The 19004-nt window shown below is 42.2% G+C and overlaps 1 protein-coding gene across 17 annotated transcripts in view; it reads right to left on the bottom strand.

Moving 5' to 3' along the window:
- C5H5orf63 (chromosome 5 C5orf63 homolog) overlaps positions 1 to 19004 on the bottom strand; it is a 59676-nt gene that overhangs the window by 9506 nt on the left and 31166 nt on the right. For 2 of the 17 annotated variants that reach the window (XM_074953054.1, XM_074953061.1), the window contains one exon: positions 7657 to 7758. The exons of 1 other annotated variant lie outside the window; for it this stretch is intronic. The gene's annotated coding sequence lies outside the window, so the exon portion shown is untranslated. 14 more of the 17 variants (XM_074953051.1, XM_074953058.1, XM_074953055.1 and 11 more) reach the window with 14 other exon arrangements.

A 19004-nucleotide genomic window follows, 5' to 3' on the forward strand; every position in this document is an offset into this window, starting at 1 on the left:
GGGGGGGCAGTTAGGGGACAAGGAGTGGGGGAGGGTTGGGTGGGGATCCTGGGGGGGCCTGTCAGGGAGCAGATGGGGGGGGGGAAATCCTGGGGGGTGGTTAGGGACAGGGGTCCTAGGAGGGGGCGGTCAGGGGACAAGGAGCAGAGGGGGTTGGATGGGTCAGAGGTTCTAAGGGGGGCAGTCAGGGGGTGGGAAGCAGGAGGGGGTGGAGAGGGGGCAGGGGCCAGGCTGTTTGCGGTGGCACAGCCTTTCCTACCCGGCCTGCCATACTGTTTTGCCGCCCCCATGTGGCCCTCTCGCCAAAATGTTTGCCCACCCCTGACTTACAGCATTATGATCAGCTCCCCTGCTGCAAAGCGTAACCCCGCTGGAGCTGCTCCATGCTTTCCCAAGCCTTGCAGTTTGGAGGGGCAATGCCTTTTTGCCTCCCCAAACTAGGCCCATCTTAAAAAGTGGGGGGCATGGTCCCCTTACCTGCCTGATTCTGGCGCTGGTGGAAGAAAACCTGTGGGAGGCAGAGTAGGGAGCAGCAAGGTTGAAGACTGAGCAGATTGGCTGCACTTTGTAGGGTCCCTGGGCTGGAAGCTGGAGTAGTAGGTGGGCCTGGGTTCCCTTACCAGCCACTGAGTGAGTACCCCATGATAGGCAGCCACAAACTTGTTCTCTTGAGCCATGTGGCAATCTGTTTGTACAGGGTTTTACATAACTGAAGAGGTGAGCTTGAAAGATTAGCAGTGTGCAAGTCTGACAATAACTGTCCTCAGCAGTCCTATTTAGGAATTTTTATGTCCACAATAGCACTGAAAGTCTACCCAAAACTGGATATGTTTGGAATGATAAAATGCAGCATGTGGACTTACTTGCATCCAAGATAAAAATGTCAAATTAAATAGTTCATATTAATTTTAAAACATGGCAAAATACTTCTCCTACCAACCAAGCAACCAAGTTTGTCATTAAAAATAATATTTAAAAGTCTGTTTTTTCTTAAGTGAAACGAAGAAAAGAGTATTTTCTGAGTTCAAGAATAGGTCTTCATTGACCAGAATTATTACTGATGCTAATGAATCACTACACTGCCAACTCCTCAAGCCTATGAGTTGTGGTTTCCATAACATCCAGTGCACAAGTAGTAATATTAACTTATGTGCAATTCAAATATGATGTATGAGCTTAAATGTCATTACTTATTAACAGATGCTAGACACAGCCACAAATGCTAAGGAAATTCAACATTTACATTGCAAATCAAACTTACATCCCACATGCCTTCCATGGAACTTACAGCCTAAAGAAGACCAGGAGCTCTGGTTTTTTTGCTTATGTGGTGTGAGATATTGGGGGGGCCCTTCTCAGCAGTTATACTTGAATAAATTGGAAGTAACTCCATTAAAGTCAATGATCCCAATTGTGGGCGGTGTTCCACCCATTCTATACTGCTGTACTGCCACACAGCACCTCTAAAACACCTCTATGGGGTTGGGGGAAGACGTCATCAGATAGTATAGAGCTGTCACAGTACAGAGGACTCCTGAAGTCCCTGGTTGCCAAAATAGTCCCTTGGGGAAGCTAATGCAGGTTAGAATAGCTGCCCCAACCTGTGCTAGGGAACTGGCCCAGCAGAGAGCAACCACAGCTCCTGAAGAACAGTTGAGGATCTGGCCCGGGGGGGCTCTCTGTGTTGGCTTCTGAGTTCATTCTCCTTCTGGTGAAACAAAACACGGTTTTGGATAAAATCAAGTAATAGCTTATTGAATGTGCTGAAGGATATATGGGGATGTAAAGTCTAGTTCCTGTCAGCAGCAAACTACTAAAAGGTAAATACCCCAGAGCGTAACATCAATCATTGGGCCACATATATTCTCACCAATTCATACAAGAATTCGGGTAACTCTTGGGCAGATCTATACTACCGCTTAAGTCGACCTAACTTACGTCACACAGGGGTGTGAAACCCCCTCCCCCCAAGCGATGCAAGTTTTGTGCTGTCCACGCTGGTGCTATGTTGGCAGCAGACGCTCGTGTCTTCACCAGACATGCTACAGCAGCATCAGTGCAGCTGCGCTGATGTAGCACTGTCGTGCACGCTTGCCCTGAATAGTATCTGGATTCCATAATGTGACCAAGCAGCTCATTAAGCCTGGTCTGCACCATTGGTAGGTAGAATGCTCTGGTTCCACTAATATGCAGAGTGCAAAAGTCCAATCTGTATCATTCCTTCCCCTACCTCAGTTTACAAGAGGCAAAGGAAAATGTTATGCAGATGCCCCACATATTACACTCAACATGGGAAAAATCTGTAGCGTGGGATTTTTTTGTGTGGGTGTTTTTTTAATGATGAAATTAAACTGCTAACAATTAGTGCAGAACTTTTCAATACAGTAATTCTGAGAGCACTTTCTGACATTTAAAGATCCTTCTCAGGATCAGCAATACATAAACAAGAAGCAAAGGAGCTTGCTAATGCCAAAATCCCTTTTATTCCATACTGTAAAGAGACTTGACAAATATGATGTTCGGAAGATAAACTTGGCCAGTACTACATTCCAGAAAGACAAATTGGACGAATCTATAAATAGTCTCCTTCAGCAAATAAATCCTAGTTTTCAGCATAAACTGTGACACTGATACTAACCTTAACTAGTTAATTGTTTTATAAAGCTAAAGAAAAGATATGCACGTCTGACTTTTCAACTTAGTATTTTTAATAATGACATTTTCTTCAATAATCTCAACTTCAAGACACTGATGTACTCTACCTCCATGGCTCTGAATGTATGGGACCCATAATTATGAATATATTTGGATCTGACTAGCAAGGTCCACTTTTTCATGATTCTCTGTGCATAACCGACTGTGCAGTTAATTACAGCAGTTGCATGTGCATTTGCAGTGTTTGTGAATACTGTGTGCACATATAATGATTAAAATTTAAGACCGAGGATCTCAAGACACATTTGACAGAGCAACCGTGATTCCCTGGACAAATCACAAGTACCTTTATGCAAGGGACTGCGCTGGTAACCTGTCAGGATCACGTAAGTTATGTTAAATTTGAATAAAAGAGCCGATTGCAGCTCCTCTAATCTAGATGTCTGGATGCATGGCCAAAAAGAAGAGAGTCTGTTTCTGCCTCTCTTTATTGCACACTAGCATGGCTGTTAGCACAGTTCAGAAGTCCATAGGCCACTGACCAAACACTATTGCAGCTTCATGTGTTTGTGACTGTTCTAGAAAACTCAGAACTAAACAATTACTGTTACAGAAACTATTGTATAATAGTTACATACTATTCTCCATTTGATCTTTGGCCTGTAAATCTAGATCGACACACTGAATATGGTAAAAAGAACAGAAGCGGGAAAGAAGGCTCTATCTAAGCAGTGAGGAAAACATGCAGTCATTGACTGTAAGAAAACAGACTGGTGGCTCAGCTGGGTGCTGTATTAGAATAGCCTTTCCTCTGGAGTTCCTCATTCAAACCTAGCTCTGGTCACAAATGAAAATGAATTTGCTGTTAATCTGGTCCCTTTTACCTGTTATTTAAGCTGGCACATGCTGGTATGAAGGATGGTCCCCCAAGCAGAGACAAAGGGCAGTGCTAGGATGAGGAAACCCAGTGCCCAACAGTTGCTGTAAATGGGGGTACTGGTGGGATCCTCATAGGGTGCTGAGGGACCTTACTTGGAGGCTCTATCTTTTGTATGGTGTCTCAAATTTGAAGCTGCTGTGCCTCTCTCTCTCCTTTTGCTCCACAACAAAGTCCCTCTTGGCTATGGGAAGGGAAGGGGGAACTTCTTCTATACTCCCTCCCTCATCCCCAATTCTAGATGTTTCCCCCTCTCCCCCATGTTTTCTATTCCATTAGCCTCCTCCAGCCGCATCATTGTTTTCCTTTTCTCTAGCCCCATTTTTGGGAACCTCCTTTTCTCATTTTTGGGGACTCTTCCTTTCTGAATCTCTCTGCCCAGCCTCTGCTAGTGCTCAGTTTTCCTGACCAGCAGCTAAGCAAAATTTACACAATTTGGTACATTTTACTCCTACCCAACTTACCATGAACAGCACCAGTGAAACTTACCAGACTTATCAGGTTCACTTTGCTGATGCCCCTGCTCATGAAAGGAACTTGCCAACTGACCATTTGTGAGTACATATTTAAAGTCTTGCCAGTGACCCATTATTTGATTCCCCAAATGATGTAATGACTGGTAGTCTTCGCTCATGACATGCGTGGTACTGGATTAGCAGGGGTACTGCATGTTAGGCTTGGTAGAGTGCTCTTTCCTTTGCAGACAGAAGGTTAATAAATAGTAGGGGTGGAGTATTTTTCCTGGAATTCTAAACAAGTTAAAAGATCCTAAACATACTGCAGTTCATAAAGTCTTGAAGTACTATTTTTTTCTAAGAGCACACAGCACATTTTAAAAAAAAAAAAAGTCTTGAGGGAAGAACCAATTTCTCATGTCAGAATTCATTCATTATAAGCATATTCTGTATCACCATTTTAATATTTATTTCAATGGGGGAATGTTACAAAATCTCTGCACGCTGTTATAGAAAATGTTCTGAAAATAAACTATCAGCACCATCTCCCACATCCCTTCCCTCCCTTAATTATAATACTTTAATCTCACCTGGGATGGAGTGCTGTAGGACTGTAGCATTTTCTTAAAGATATCATTTCACGGTAATGCACAGGGACCTATGTTTAGTTGCAGACAATGGAATTACACCCCTAAAATATATTGAGTCAACATTCTTGACTTTGACCAGATATATATTCCAAATTCAAAGCATACTGACATACAGCAATATACTGTAATAGCTGTGAAACACAGCTGTCTTTCTGAAAGATATGCAATCTTGTATATCATGGCTAGTTAAAGTAGGATTTATGAGTTTAAAAGCACATTTTAAGTGTCTTCATTTGAGCTATCAAATAAAAACCTCAGAGTGAAGTGATCCATTCTACAAGAGGGGGGAAAAGATTCTTAAAGAATTTTCTTTCCCATTGTCCTCATTTCTTTTTGAAGATATTTTCTGAATTCTCAATATCCTCTACAGATTGGTAGTCAGATTTTATTAGAAAAGTTTCTCACTGTTAATAACTTGGCTAGCAAATAATATACATAGGTTTGAGGCTTGTTCTGTTAAAGGAAAGCAAGCATATGTTAAATGTATAGACATGCCAAAATGCCTACTTTGCCACTTACAAATGACATTTACGCTACCTCTTGCTTATTCTGATTATCCATTCCTATCACTTTGATTGCAATAAGTAGAGGATAAAGTTATCTAGAAGACCACTAAAGAGCATAAAAAAAGCACATATATAATGCACAGAAAGTCCTAGAATTTCAGTAACCACTTCTGAACAATACAAATGAGTTTCAGTCATGGGTTTTATTTTCAGGAACAAATTTTGATAAATTATCCAAGTTCTGCACAGAACTGCAAGTCTACTTCTGTATGCAACTCCCCCAAATGCACATTGAACAATGGACTGCCAAATGGCTAAACATCTGTCTGCACGCACAAATTGCTTGAATGTGTGCAAAATCAGACAACACACACCTTTGTGCCCATCAGCGGGCCTCTACTTCTTAAAATACTTGGCCTCCAGTGTCAGTTTTGCCTGAGCTCTGTCTTTTTTTATTTCATTCGAAATTGTGATCTTCCTGTTGATCAAATGGCTCTCTCCCATGGCCAGTGATCAAGTTATTTGACCATAGCTGCTGATAATCAGAAATCAATTAAAGGCAGAAATTGTAGTATTGGGTAATCTAATTTGTATTAAAATATAAATTGTTTGTTTTTTGTGGATTTGATCACATTGACTAGTGACGGTACTTTATATGCTTACATACAGAATATGTACAGTAACTATCTTATTAGCAAAACCAGAAAGGTGGTGGTTTTATAATGAATGACAAGGTATAAGAAGTGTGCTGGAAAAGGCTAAGTGTATTTGGAAACATCTACATTATCAAAAGTGCTATTGTATAAAATATTTATTTAACATTATTTGCAACACTAAGATGCATATTGTAGCATGCTACAATATCATTTACTGATACATCCTTAAATGAGGTCAAAACAAGTATTGGGTTATAGAAAATGAATGCTGTTCTACTCTGAAAAGCAAGTTTACCCGACAAACAAGTTGCTTGTGTGCATGTAGTTATATCTGCTTATGTCGTTGGTAAAAATAAGGGCCAAGTTTTCCCATTCAGGGCACAGTGGTAAAAATGTATGCTGCTGGTATACACTAGCACTCACCTCATGGCTGTCCCTGGTGGAGCTGCACCAGTGCTAGACAACTGTTGGGAGGATTTCTGATAATGTTTATGAATGTTTGGTTTTTTTTTTTTCCTCCCACTCTAAACCCTCCTTCAGTATCTCCCCTCCGTTCGCTCTACATCAGGGGTGGGCAAACTTTTTGGCCTGAGGGCCACATCAGGGTTCCAAAACTGTATGGAGGGCCACGTAGGGAAGGCTGTGCCTCCCCAAATAGCCTGGCCCCCTCCCGGGATCCCTTGCCCCCTCACCCCCACCCCAAACCTCTGCCCTATCCAAACCCCCCCCCCCCCCCTTACCATGCTGCTCAAAGCAGCATGTCTGGCAGCCACGCCTCCTGGAATTTCCCCAGCAGTCCGTCTGTATGCAGCTATTGGCTGCTGTCTTGTACTTAGATTGTAAGCTCCTTGGGGCAAGGACCCTCTTTTTTGTTCTCTTTATACAGTACCTACCACTAGGGTCTTGGTTCAAGACTGGGGCTCCTAGGTGCAATAATGCACTTAACTCTGACTAATAAATTCTTAGTGGAAACATGGAGTAGATGTGTCAAGACAGGGGGAGCCTATGAAATCAATGGCGGAAGGGCAAAGCCTCTCCAGACAGCCACTTCTGATTTATTACTTATCACTTTGGGGCACTTAATTAAATCAGGCCTGTTAAGTAGTGGGGAGAAGGCTGCGTAACACTGCACACACGTGCTGGTCCCCGAGTCCGGGGTGAGTTTTCTTTGAAAACCCCCCTCCCTGCCTTTTGCAGAGTCATTTGTCAAATGCTCTTTTGCACTAGTATTTGCTCCGCTCTGGAGCGTCACAGCGGCCCCAGGCAGTGAACGGCCTAGCCCCGAGCACGTCAAAAGGACCTCGCTTGCTCTCACCTGCGTGGCCCAGGCTCGGGGCTATTCCACCGCCTCTTACACCGACACCCACCCGCTTGTGCAGAGACCCCGCTGCGTGCCCTGGTGCCCAGCGCCAGCGGCCTGGTGGCTCCAGAAGGAAAGCGGGCGCCGCTCACTCCAGCTGCGCTGTCGCTTGAAACCGGGGCCTCTTCTACACAACCCAGCGCCTGGCCCAAGCGAAGCGAAGTAGGGGCACCGCGGAGCTGCGAACACACCGATCCTGCGTCGGGCTACTCACGCGGCTGCCGCTGCCCGGGGACGGAGCCTCCAGCTCCTGCGCCGCGGCCCGGCCCTCCCCGCTCCAACAGCAGCGGCTGCTCCGCCCCAGCCGCTCCCCCGGGGCACAGGAACCTACCAGCAGCAACTTCCTGAGACTGCTGCTTGCATTGCACCCGCCACCGCTTCGGCGCCCCTGGCCGGCCGGACACAGCCTCGCGCTGTGCCCGGGAGTTTACACTCACGTCTCCAGGCTCGCCCCGCCTCCTGCCCTGTGTTAAGTTGTTGCTCCTTAAAGAAGTTCTTTGCTCCGCTTTGTTTTCCTGCCCAGGGAAGGCTCCAGTCCGCTAATAAAATAAACAAAGAAAGTGTAACCTTCACCCTGCATGGATTATTTGAAAGCAACCCCTAAAGGTTTCCCCAAATAGTGCAGTGGCTGGGTCTATTCTTTAAAAATAATGGTTGGACCATTTTAGATTTTTCTAAAGCAGATTTGTTAAAGTGTTGGCAAGGCTGTATGGAAGTGCTAAGGACTGTTATTAAACTAATATTTCCACTTTGCTGTCAACATTTAGTTCCCAGTCCTGCAAACTGATGTCAGTGGGACTAGGGGGAGATAGCCGTGGGATCTGGCCACATGGAGCAGCTTGGGGAATCGGGGCCTTGTTAAAAGTAAAGCTGGGAGTGGTATGATAGATTGTCTGACACTCCCCATGATAAGGCTCTGTTTTCAGTTGCTTAGAATTCTCCCCATCTTTAAGCACTTCAAGGTGAAATTCTGCATGCTGGGTGTCTGCCACAGGAAATGGTTGTTTTTAGAAAAATTCAGCAAAAATAGTTCAGCCATTTACGTTGTTTTGCCCATAACAAATTGTTAAAACCGTTGCAGTGAGAAGCGCAAGCCCTCCCATGCTTTGGGATAAGCATTTGCAAGTTTTCAGGGGATGGCCTGGTGTCGGGAAACTGCCTTTTTGCTGTTCCTGTGCAAAGCTCCTTTATTTGGCCAAATTTTGAACCTCTGGGAATTTCAATTAGCATGTGCCAAACTAACAAGTCTCCACACTGAACAACTGGATTCTCTATAGATTCCCTCTGTGCTGCATATGCTCCAGCTCAGACCATTATTAATTTTCTAATGGGCTTTTCTTCGGCACTGATCACTACAGTGAGTGCTTCACATAGCAAAAACTATTTGTTTCAAGTTGTAGGTTAGTTATTTTATTAGACACCAATTCATCCAGCTGTAATAATAATACCTTGCACTTATGTCACTTTCTATCTAAGATTTGCAGAGCACTTTACTAATGTTAAATTATCCCTCACACATACCGGGTGAGGTAGATAAGCATTATCTTAATTGTAGAGATAGGGCAACAAAGTCTAAGCAAAGTGCTCAGATTCACAAAGGAAGCTATTCAGTGGCAGTGACAATAGAACCCTCTTTGCCTGTCCAGTGTGTTAGTCAAGGTATCTTCCAATGTTTCCTAGATTACGTCTCCTTTTTAGTTCCCTGTGATTGTTTCTAGGGCCTCTTTCAGACATCTTCAAAGTCTTTATTTTGAACTGCACAGCAGTGAGGTGCTATTCAGGTAAGATTAATTGCAGCTTTTTGTGAGCATTCAAAATAAGACTCTGAGATACAAGTGAAAATCATATCCTGCTTATCAGCTTTCCTGACAGAAAGTCACCTCCAGGCTGGAACATCACGTGCCTTAACAGGGAAATAGTGGAACAATTCCCGAACCCTGATTGTAGGGCTAGCCAGGTCTTCTCCTGGCATAGAAAGCAGGGTCTAAGCATCTAATGCTCCTCCTAGAGAGAAGAGCACAGGGACCTATGGCTCAGCATCACTATTCCCTGACCGGTAGAGCTGACTGGCTATGAGGAGTGAGTTTACACCCACATTCTGCAAAGGAAGATGGAACACCCCACCCCCGGTCACTGCCAATGTGACCTGAGCAGAAAATTCCTTCTGGACCCCATATATGACAATCTGCACAGGTGAGCAATAACCAGCCATAATGCCCGAAATTCTCATGTGCACCATAGAGCATATAAGTGTAGCATTACAACAACTTTTTGTCTGGGCTTGGATTACTGGGAAGGTACCAGGCCAGTGGAGTGAAAGAAAGGGATTACCATATTACTTCATAAGGGGAAAGGCCCATACACTGAGTGAAGTAGCTATAGTACTCTACTCCTGAAAAAGACTTTACATGCTATTCTTGTGCAGCTCCAGCTTCTCCTTGTGAAATGCCATTGCCTTGAGCAATTGGGCTTCATGGCCAGGTGATCCATAATAGATACTATGCTTGCTTTCCATCTTTTATCTGAGATCCAGCATGAATTTAAACAGCCTTTGAAAGTAGCATACATAGACCTAAAGGCAGCCTTTGATTCTGTTGACAGAGCTGCCTTGTGGAAGGCCCCGCAGGGCATCAGTGTTCCTGATATACCCTGGAGGCTAATTTAAACATCTACATAGTGACTCAGAGGCACAAGTGTATTGGGGGGCCCCATAGGTCTGACAAGATTCACACTAGATCCAGGGTGAAGCAGAGATGTGTCCTGGCCCCAGCCCAGTTCTGCTGTGCAATGGATTGGCTCCTTAACATATTTATGCAAATATTGGTATAACTGTTGGTTCAGCCTCTTTTACTGACCTGGATTATGTGGATGATGATGTCCACTTTGGTAGGTGACATGGGCTGGTCACTTTGTGTCAAGGTGATGAACAGAATATTGAACTCTGTCATTTTAGGTTTATTCCATGGTATCCGCATACTCCGAAATAGAGAGAGAACTTGGTATTTTGCTTTCCATACTTGTAAGGCATAAGCATGCCTAAGCAGGGACGGTAAGAAGGTTTATTTGGGGGCCTTTTGAATTGTAACACGCGATCATAACAGAACTTATAAACGAGCACTCTGTTTATATAGTTTTTATATTTATTTAAACATATAAAATGGTGCTGAAATTTGGGGGAAGGGTTGAGGCATATAGGAATGCTTCAGGTTGGGAAGAGAAGGTTTAATAAATGTTCAGCATGGATTATAGGCTTGCTGGAAAAAGCTAAGTAACATTTGAAATCAAGCTGCTTTCTTGGGAGGCATGCCATTGCTTTATTCCCCTTGCTCCAAGAACTACTCTGGTTAAAGACATAGCACACTTTTGGCCCTATGACTGGGATTTCCAAAGGAAGCTGCGGGAATTAGGCACACCAATTCTAAACTAGTCAATTTATTCAACATAAATTATGCTAAAGCACAGCAGTGCTCTGGTTATTCTCCCGCACCCACTTCTCACCTTCTGTGCCAAGGATTGGTTGGTGTATAGGCATGAGAGCCAGTTTGTACATCTATACATGTCTCTTTCATCCTAGGAAAATCACAAACAAGGGAGATCTGGCCAATTTCCAGCCTCTCTGTGCTACCTGAGAGAATATGGTCTTTTGTCTCTGTGGTAAATGACCTGAAATGTCATTGAGAAAGTGTTGCCTTAGTGGCTAGATCAAGGGACTATGATTCAGGGCCATTGGAGTGCAATTAAATGTTGCCCAGTGGAAGTAAAATGCTCACAAATCAGAATGATAGCATTTTGCACCCATTTTACACTGATGGAAAAACATCTGCACAAGGTGCAGGGCAACAATGAATTAGGCCTGTAATTTCTACTCCCAGATTTGACACTGACTCAGTGTGTGGCATTGGGTAAATCACATAACATCTCTGTGCCTCAGTGAGTTTGTGGTTGTAACGTGGTTGTAATACCTACTGCACAGTGACATTGTTGTGAGGCTTCATTAATGTTTGGGAAGTGATTTGATATCCTTTGAGGGAAAGTGCTAAAGAAGCAGAAAGAGGAGTTTGTTTGTTTGTTTTGTAGTAGAATTTGCATCAGTACCGTACAACCCTTAGGAATAAGAGGGATCACTAAGGTTTACTCTTTTTAAACCATGTTCCTGAGATCTGAAATTAGATTGACTCTATACTATTTTTCATTCTGACACATGGGATGCCTTTGAAAACTAAGGGAAGTTATGACTCATGGCTGAATTTGCTGCATAGGCATCTTGATATTGTGCAGGAGTCTCTCACGGTCCGTCTGTCCATATACCTGAAATAATATGTAACTTAAATTCTGTTTTGAAATAACGAGGAATTCATGTTATGGTTTTCTGTCCTCATGACCTCTAGTTAGAGAGAGCTTCTCTCTTTTAGCTCCCTGCATTAGCTTGCTTTTATGTATGGCCAACATGAGTATTTCAAATACATACCACAGTGGGTTTTTAATAGTTTTAAAAGGATGTGTTTATTATGTAACATACACTTCCAATAAATACTAGATTTAAAAAGTAATACAACACAATCAAGAAATGTTTTGAGAGGCATAGTCCACACTCCTCTCCAATTAATCTGTGTGTTTGTGGGAGATTGGGATAGAAGCTCTGACTTATGAAAAAAAAATTTCAATTTCTACTTTAATTTTGAAAATTTGTCTTTACTTGATTTGTTGTTAAACCAAATTTATGTATCTGCACCTCTGTTTACCAGCTGTAAAGTGGGTAAGACTTTGATCTCTCTCTCTCTCTCTCTCTCTCTCTCTGTATAAATATGCATATATTGTAAAGTCTTATTATTAATATTCATATGAATAAATCATGGGGCTCTGCTGATTTTAAAAATGAAGACTATATTATGTATTGCTTCTGACTTTTATGTTCATGTACAGAAAGAATAAAGCAGTTGTTTTTAAGGACAGAGTCTATTAATCTTCCCTAGCATTAGTCATCTACTTTAGCCCATTTTGGTACTAAGTAACTCACCTCTGTGATGCTATGAGCACCTAGCAAATTATCCAGGCATTAATAAAAATTAATAATAGCTAGCTCTCATATAGTGGTTTTCATCAGTATATCGCAAGTGCTTTACAAAGGAGGCAAGTATCATTATCATTACTAAATGTGGAAGAAAAGCATTTACAATATATGAGGAAGCCATATAGAGGTATGTTTCTAAAAAGAAAAGACCCGTCTGTGTCCAAGATGTGCATAGAATGGTGCACCTCCAGCAGTGCACATGTGTACCAAAACTGTGTGTGTAAATCTGGTAATTGTGCATGAGAAGCTGGGATTGTATTGCAGAATTGTGGCCAAACAACTTACCAGTCTTAATTCAGTCCCCTTGTGCATTATGATACAGTCTTTAATTACATGTTCATGTACTTTTTTTCCCCACAGGATCCTCCCTCATTCAGGACCCTGGCTGGACCTGCTCTGTGACTGAATCAGGGTTGTGCAGTGAAGGACACTGTTTGTTTGTAGGGCCCCTGCCTCACTTTTTGAGAAGTTGGAAGGAGTCTAATGAATGAGGCAGGCAACTGCAGGAAGAGAAAGGAGGGTCTCATGGTTCAGGAAGTCAAATTCCACTCTAGAGAATTGGATTTTATCCCTGCCTCTGCGTTACTATGTGATGCTGGGCAAATCCCTTTCATCAAAGTTGGCCACTAATTGTGTGTTCCTCATTTTCTGGGTGCCTAGCTTGAGACAAGAGGGGCTATGCACACAAAGGGACTTGACTTTGCAACACTCAGTGGTGCAGTACCTAATTGCCCAGTGGACTCCTCAGCCCTGAATTAGGTGCCTAATACAAAGCCTGGGGAGAGTTAGGTACCTAAACAAGGGATTCACAGAATGAGTGGGGAGTCATCTAATCTAAGCCATTTTGTAGGAAATGCTGAGGAGCAGGGACTGGAATCCTGATTTCCTATATCCCAGGTGAGTGCCCTAGCCACCAAACTATACAGTCAGTCTCTCTATTTCTCAGTGAATATTTAATTATGTGTACAAAGTGGAACAGCTCCAACAGGAGAGATTGAGTCATATGCCAGACTACCTAATAGCTTAGTGGTTATGGCACTCACCTGGGATATGGGACACCCAAATTCAAGTCCTTACTCCAAATCAGGTAGAGTGGGGATTTGAAAACACATCTCCTACTTCCCAGGTGAATGTCCTAACCACTGGGTTACTAGGTATTCAGGGATACATGCACACTCCAGCCCAGACAATTCCTGATCTGGTTGCCACCTAGAACTGTTTTTTGGGAGGCTAGATCTGATAGGCATGTTCTCAGAACACCTACTGGATTGCGATAAGCAGGAGAATGCCAAGTTTGGGGATCCTGCTGGGGTTTAGGCATAAGCTAAGGTGCCAAGCAGCTCGGTGTTGTCAAGACTTAGGTGGTTTTGCACATGCCCACCAATAGAAACTTGGGTACCATGGGGATTTAGGCACCTACAGGTTTAGGCAGCAGCTGACCAGGGGGTTTGATCTCTGTGGTGTCTAAATGTTGACCTTAGGTGTCTAAAGTGGCATCTTTGCCTTTTTGTGGTTCTAGCCCCAGTAGTCTGATTTGCAGAGGTACATAGCATTCACAGCTGTAACTATAGTCAATGGGAGCTGTTCTTTGAACATATAAGGTGCTATAAAATGCAAAGTACTTGAAAAATCAGGTGCTAGACTTACCAAATTGGGTATCCAAAATTATATGACATTTTTTGTCATAATCTCTCTGTACCTCAGTTTCCCATCTGTAGAATAGGGACAATATAGTCCTTTCCCTCACAGAGGCATTGTGAATGCTTGTGAAGCACTCAGATTCTATAGCAATGAGCACCAAAGAAAAGCGCAGGAAGAAATTATTAATTCTGACTTCAGAGCAAGGTTTGGATCGTGTACAGCAAATAAGGAGCAGGGCTACACAGAGATTAATGAGGGTAAAATTAAGTAGTGAACAGCTATCCATTCCCTAAACACTGTCCATCCTATGCACTGAGTGAAGTAGGGGTCTTGTGGAAAAAATAGCTTGTGATAATAGAATTAAAGGCTATCATAATGCATATGCGGAGGGGAGCTGAATTAAGGTTGCACAGGCAATCTTCATTCTCGCATTTTCTAACTTTTGAGTCCTTTACTCTGCAGCTGTAATGTTCTTTTAATGTAGGGTTTTGTTTTTGTTTTTTAAATGTAACTTGGCATAGCTGAGCTATGTGAAAAAAGAATTGTAGGTAATGAAGTTTGTGATTGTGTGGGGGTTTTTTGGTTTGTTTATTTAGATGAGAGAGAAATAAACATAATGGCATCAGTATGTCCTGGCTGGCCACCAGCTGGAAATCTCCTATAATTTGATGTGTTGCTACAGGGCATCTGGATGCTGGGAGGCAGAGAGAACAAGCATATGGTGTTCCCTCTTTAAACTCTCACATTTACTCATCAGCTCCTTTTACTGGGAAGTCATTGCTCAGGCTCTGTCTCAGGCTGTGCTGCTACAGCCAGGCCATTGTAAGGTATGCAGTGTAGCTGCCCTTTGTCACCAGGAAAGATCTTTTCTGACGACAAAATAAAACCATCCCCAATGCGGGGCGGTAGCTTTGGCAGCGGGAGAGCATCTCCTGCCAACGTAGCGGTGTCCACGCTGGCATTTTCGTCATTAAAACTTTTGTCGTTCAGGGCAGGGATGTTTTTTTTTTTTTTTTTTTTCAAAGTGCAGGCTTTCCCCCATTGTTTTAATTTAAAATTGCCTCCCTTTAGAAGCCTGTGGTGCCAGTGGGTAGTTTACTTGGATCCAAAGACAGTTTTTTCCCCCTATCTTGGGAGTCAAACAATGTCCTGTGTTGGAAAACTGCAGTTCTATAAACTATAGGCCAGACTCCCAGACCATAGTTGGACAGAACTGGCTATCTGGGGAGTCATCCAGCATAGCTGACTCTGTTATTGATTCCCAAGATGCCTTTTGGGAGTATGACGGGAAAGAATGGGGGCATTGGCAGATAGCTGCTGTTTGCTTGTGACCCCTACCTGGCATACTGGCTCCTTGGGCACATATCCAGCTGCCCTAGGAATGCTCTAAACTATGCCAGGACTAGACCCAGCATAAAGCTGTCTCCAGATATTGGAAGCCTCAAGTGGCTCCTTTGCACACATTCTTCTTCACCTCCACAACTGCCCTCAGCACATATTGGGTGCAGCTGAGAATCTGGGCCTATTTTTCTCCCCTATTTGAGATAAAATCGTTTCACATGCCACCTACTTTGAGCCATCATATCCTGGAGCCATGTTCTCACTTTCAAATGCAGGATTTTGAATTCTCAAGTAATTTAAAAATAAAAAAGTACATATCCTAGAAAAACCTCTGTCACAGATACCAATAAATTACAATAATGGGCAGAGGAACAGCAGGTCCGTGTGTGTGAGAGGTAAACTTTGCTCCGATGAGAGAGAACTTTTGCATTAAGATATAACTGCAAGAAATAATTATCAATGCTCCTAGCCCAAGACAAGAGAACCCGGAGGAATGCATTTTAAAAAAAAAACACCACAGCATGCCGATTTATATGATGAATGTCAGGTATAGTATATTGTTACCTGCTTAAATGACCTACATCAGTGAAAGTTAGAAATATCTGTGTATGAACTTCCTTTGCCTGGTAGTCCAATAACCACAAGAACATTTAGCTGTAGTCACACATACATTATACAGCCCGGTGATGGGTGGGACAATACTTTATTTTTATAAGTACTGATTCCTGTTGTGCTCCTCACTGTGATGACTATCATTGTATGTATTACTTTACTGATTATAAGTCACTGAGCACTAGCAGGGTACTCAGGATTGGATCTACTGCCCACTGGAAATCAGTGGGATTCTTTCAATTGTCTTCACAAGGCTTTGGATCAGGCCATCTGTGCTGCCCCTAACTGAGGACAAACATGATCCATTAGGTTTTTTTGTTTTAAAGAATATGTTCTGTTTAGAATACTTATGGGTTAAATATATTTTTTAAGCAATATTTTCTTTACATAAATTTCAGTGTACTGGTCCTGATTCTTACTGAACTGAAGATTACTTAGGGCAAGTTGGATAGATCAGTAAAGATACCATTTATATCCAACAATCCTAAACTTTGACTGCTCGTATGGTCCCCAATATCATTTAGAGCCGGCTTAAGGCTGCTCTGATTTATGATTGTTGCAAATGTTTGCCCCGCAACCTGTTCAGGGCTGCTTAAAACAGCAGGGAATCACTGGCTGAGCTGTTGTGACCTTTCTTTCCTCCTTTGTCACTTCTCTGTCTCATGAGCATGTCTGTTCTCCTCAAAGTCAGCTGTGGCTTGGTATATAGTGTGGTGCCGCTGTGTTCTGTTCCACGCCAAGTCCTCCCAGTATCTCTTTGAAACACTTCCGCTGTCCTCCGCAAGCCCTTCTTTCCTGACTTAACTGAGAGACGAGTACTTGCTTCGGGAGGCAAGTGTCAGGCATACCTGCACAGTGGCCAGCCCAGCGGAGTTGGTATTTCATGATCTGCGCTTCTATGCTGCTGCTGTCGGCTGCAGAGAGAGCTCATTGCAACACTATTCAAGGGTTATTCCTGAAGGAACCAAAGAGAACACACAAAGGAGGCAGACTAGCAAACTTATCCCCCACCATCGTTAAATGATGAGACAGAGATAAAGCGCTCTTGGTCAGGGGTGAGGGGGTTTCAACTGTGGAATGAACTTTCAGAGCTTAAAGTAAAGCTTTTCCATCCTAAATGGGATGATGAGGGGGAGGATTGAGCAGGATAGATCGATTTTGAATCAGCAAATAGGAAACCTTGATTTAAATCTCTTTTAATTTTGTTTTGCATTTACACTTTTTAGTGGCTTTTCCTTTTTTTTCACACTGGTTGGTAACCATTTAAAACATGTTAACTTAAAATTAAATATTGCCTTTACACTAGCTTTCCTCCTTTTTGCTAATGAGGAGGACACACTATGTCTATATGTTTATTTAAGCATTTATGTAGCCTAACATACCTTTAGTCAGATTAATTTTTGTATTTTTAATTATGTTAGAAAATGGCAAATGACTCATTTCTTATTTACTAGATTAATTTTTTATTTGTGTCAAGCTGCATTGGGATGGAAATTGGAATTCAATTAAAATGCACAAAAAATATCATTCAAAATGTTAATTAGTTAAATGTCACTGTTTTAAATGTGCTGGATATGTATGGAAAAATGTTTATCAAAACTTGTTTTGCATTTAACACTAATTTATTAAAATGAGGAAGTATGATCTGTAGTTAGTGAATTGAACTGATTGTTTCTGGTCATTATGTCCTTCAGGATTGTAAGATTAATAGATCTTATCCCCTCACATCTTGTTTATATTCAAAGATTGGAAGAGGAAAAACAGCTTTCCTGCTTTTTCAACTTCCTATCAGTTTCTCAATTTCGAATGAGCTAATCATTGAAGTGAACTAGTTGAACTAACTGAAATGAAGAAAATATTTTCTTGGTACCTGCAGAAGAGATTATTGCTGTCAAAAGCTGGTTTAGCACTTCGACAAACCCTGGTTTCGGGTGCTTAGCCAGTGACTTCTACCAGTGCAGTGGTTTGACTTTCTGTAAAATTTCAGCAACCAACATCTATTGCTTGAAGATTTTTATTTAATTAAAATTATTTTGATTAATTGATTTAATTATTTTTGATTATTTGTAGGCCTTGATATGTCGTCCTATTTACAAATTTAATTTTGAATAGACTTATTTAAAAATGTATTCTGATTTTTTTAAATAACTCTGATTTTTGTCCACCTGGGGTAGAGGGAAACGTATGTGTATTTTTAATCAAGCAGAACTCTCTCTAAACTCAAGAAGGTAGAAGAACAAAGGACTCCATGAAATTCATGAGGGATCTTGCTCACCTCGATTTAATTTACCTGTGTAGCATTCTGATGTTGCAGTGATGAGCACTGTCGAAAAGAGTAGGACATAGAATCATAGAATTGTAGGACTGGAAGGAACCTTGAGAGGTCTTCTGGTCTAGTTCCCTGTACTCAAGGCCAGACTAAGTCTTATCTAGACAATCCCTGACAGGTTTGTCTAACCTGCTCTTAAAAATCTCCAGTGATGGAGATTCCACAACCTCCTTAGGCAATTTATTCCAGTGCTTAACTACCCTGACAGGAAGTTATTCCTAATGTCCAACCTAAACCTTGCTGTAGTTTAAGCCCATTGCTTCTTGTTTTATCCTCAGAAGTTAAGGAGAATAATTTTTCTCCCTTTTCCTTGTAACAATATATACTTGAAAACTGTTATCACGTCACCCCTCAATCTTCTCTTCTCCAGACTAAACAAACCCAGTTTTTTCAATCTTCCGTTAAAGGTCATGTTTTCTAGACCTTTAATCATTTTTGTTGCTCTTCTCTGGACTTTCTCCAATTTGTCCACACCTTTCCTGAAATGTGTCTCCCAGAACTGGACACAATACTCCAGTTGAGGCCTAATCAGCGTGGAGTAGAGTGGAAGAATTACTTTTTGTGTCTTGCTTACACCACTCCTGCTAATACATCCCAGAATGATGTTTGCTTTTATTTTTATTTTATTTTATTTTTGCAACAGTGTTACACTATTGACTCATAGCTTGTGATCCTCTGTAACCCCCAGATCCCATTCTGCAGTACTTTCCTAAGTAGTCATTTCCCATTTTGTATGTGTGCAACTGATTGTTGCTTCCTAAGTGGAGTACTTTGCATTTTTCCTTGAGACC

This window comes from Natator depressus, chromosome 5 (genome assembly GCF_965152275.1).
Source record: "Natator depressus isolate rNatDep1 chromosome 5, rNatDep2.hap1, whole genome shotgun sequence".
Taxonomy (NCBI): domain Eukaryota; kingdom Metazoa; phylum Chordata; order Testudines; family Cheloniidae; genus Natator; species Natator depressus.